At 36.7% G+C, this 2,395-nt stretch overlaps 1 long non-coding RNA gene across 1 annotated transcript; it reads left to right on the forward strand.

The window, feature by feature from the left end:
• Positions 1-607: 607 nt before the first annotated feature.
• Positions 608-1,418, forward strand: LOC134660196 (uncharacterized). The gene is made up of 2 exons (XR_010097853.1): positions 608-663; positions 1,176-1,418. It is a non-coding gene; the product is annotated as an uncharacterized LOC134660196 (long non-coding RNA).
• Positions 1,419-2,395: the final 977 nt, after the last annotated feature.

The raw sequence follows: 2,395 nt of genomic DNA on the forward strand, positions 1-2,395 counted from the left end.
AAATCCGTATTTTTACCTACATACAGACAGACAGACACACAGCGGGAAGCGATTTTGATTTATACTATGTAGTGATTAATTGAACGAGCGAATGCGAAGGTTTGGTTTCAGCTTGGGCAATAACTCTTTCGTATGTCAAGTCTACAAGTCGCATTATTCAAGCGGTTTTCGTGAATTTTGGTAAGCAGATTTGACAATTATATTGTTTTTTTTGACGAAAGTAGGACCTCGAAACTTTAACATATGTTTTTAAAATTTAAATTATAAAGAAATTATGTGCGCGGTTACTAAACTCGCGTTTTATTGTTACCTAACAAATACATTGAGTAATTAGAAATATAATACTTACCTTAGTTTAGATAATGTTTTTTTAGTTTGTTTGTTTGTTAATATGTTGCAAAACTTGCAAAGCTCCTAATAATTTTTTGTCTCCTAGTATTTAAGTAGGTATGATTATGAATGATGCATTAACTCAAAAATAAAAACAAATGAAACATGACAATACAAACCGGGAATTTACTGAAACACAGACGGAGAGAAAAAAATTACGCGAACGTCAATTGATCCACATTCTACGTAAATAGTCAACCATGAAACGGTTTGGTTCATTAGCTGCCACATTTTTGCAGAACATGGAACGTTTCGAAATATTGGTCTTGATAAGTAAGTTTTTATGTATATTTTTAAATATAATTCCCAAAAAAAAAAAGATATTTTACATTAGGTAATTAATTTTAAAGTTACTCGCCGGGTACATCTATATTTTGCCAACGGTACTTACAATTGCATTGTTTGTTTTTTAAATAGAGATTTCGGCTACGTCAGCCATTTCGGGCGTACGAGCGCCGAACTAAATAGGAGTCGAAGTGGTCGTCATGGCCGAAATCGACTGGCCTTATTTCTAAACCATCATTCCGATGATTTACAACATGACTCGCCACTTAGTTTTGCAGTAAATCAGTGCTACATAGTATAAAACAAAGTCGCTTCCCGCTGTCTGTCTGTCCCTATGTATGCTTAGATCTTTAAAACTACGCAACGGATTTTGATGCAGTTCTTTTAAAAAGATAGAGTGATTCAAGAGGAAGGTTTATGTATAATTTGTTAACAGGTGCGAAGCCGGGGCGGGTCGCTACTGTCGCTAGTATAATATAAATGGTTGTACTTTTTTCCAGTGTCCGTGCCTCTAATAACTGCCGCCCCACAAGGTCCAATTCAATGTTTCCAGCAACCTCAATACCAACCTCAAGGCTACCAATCTCGCAGCTACCAACTTCAACACCAACCTCAAGGCTACCAATCACGCAGCTACCAACTTCAACACTACCAGCAACAACCACAGTCCATACCGAGTGAACAAAGTTTTGACCCAGTGTTCGGCATAGGTTCATTGCTAAAGATGCCTATTGTTGAAATTATTGAAAACATTGTACCTTAAGATTTAATCAGATTTGTATTGTTAAATATTAAATGTGACAATTAGTAACAACCAATATCAATTTTACCAGCCCCCAAAAACCGTTCAAGATCGTTCTATAGCATTTAACACCAAAACTTCCGTGAGACACAGACATATTAAATATATTAAAAACGGGTCACTCACGTATTTTAAGTCGAAAAACGCTCGACATGTTTCACTCCGTACCGAGGAGTGTCATCAGGAGCTTGCTTTTAACTCGTTCACTGTCCCAATCTGAATTGTTAACATTACAGCTTTATCTTTGACGACTAGTCTGGCCTAGTGGGTAGTGACCCTGCCTGCTAAGCCGATGGTCCTGGGTCCGAATCCCGGTAAGGGCATTTATTTGTGTGATGAACACTAATATTTGTTCCGGAGTCATGGATGTTTTCTATGTATATAATTATGTATTTATCTATATAAGTATGTATATCGTAGCCTAGCACCCATAGTACAAGCTTTGCTTAGTTTGGGGCTAGGTTGATCTGTGTAAGATGTCCCCCAATATTTATTTTATTTATTTATTTATTGTAATAGAGGCTTGCCTTGACCCATATACGGGGCACGGACAGTGAAAGTGTTCAAATTCAATTCTACCAGCCAGCAAGAGGATACAACTCTAAAGCATCAACTTACTTTGCCGCTCTTGTGGATAAAATTAAACTTTCTCATCAGTTTTTAAGAATAAAGACAACTTTAATAACAAAACTTCCGTCAGACACAGACATATTAAATATATTAAAAGCGGGTCACTCACGTATTTTAAGTCGAATTATATTCGTCGAATTATAAAATGCTCGACATGTTTCACTCCGTACCGAGCAGCATCATCAGGAGCTTGCGTTTACGGTCGAGCGTTTTCGACTTAAAATACGTGAGTGACCCGCTTTTAATATATTTAATAAAGACAACCTTTACGAGCTGGTGTGGTGAAAA

The sequence above is a fragment of the Cydia amplana genome, chromosome 26 (genome assembly GCF_948474715.1).
Source record: "Cydia amplana chromosome 26, ilCydAmpl1.1, whole genome shotgun sequence".
Lineage (NCBI taxonomy): Eukaryota > Metazoa > Arthropoda > Insecta > Lepidoptera > Tortricidae > Cydia > Cydia amplana.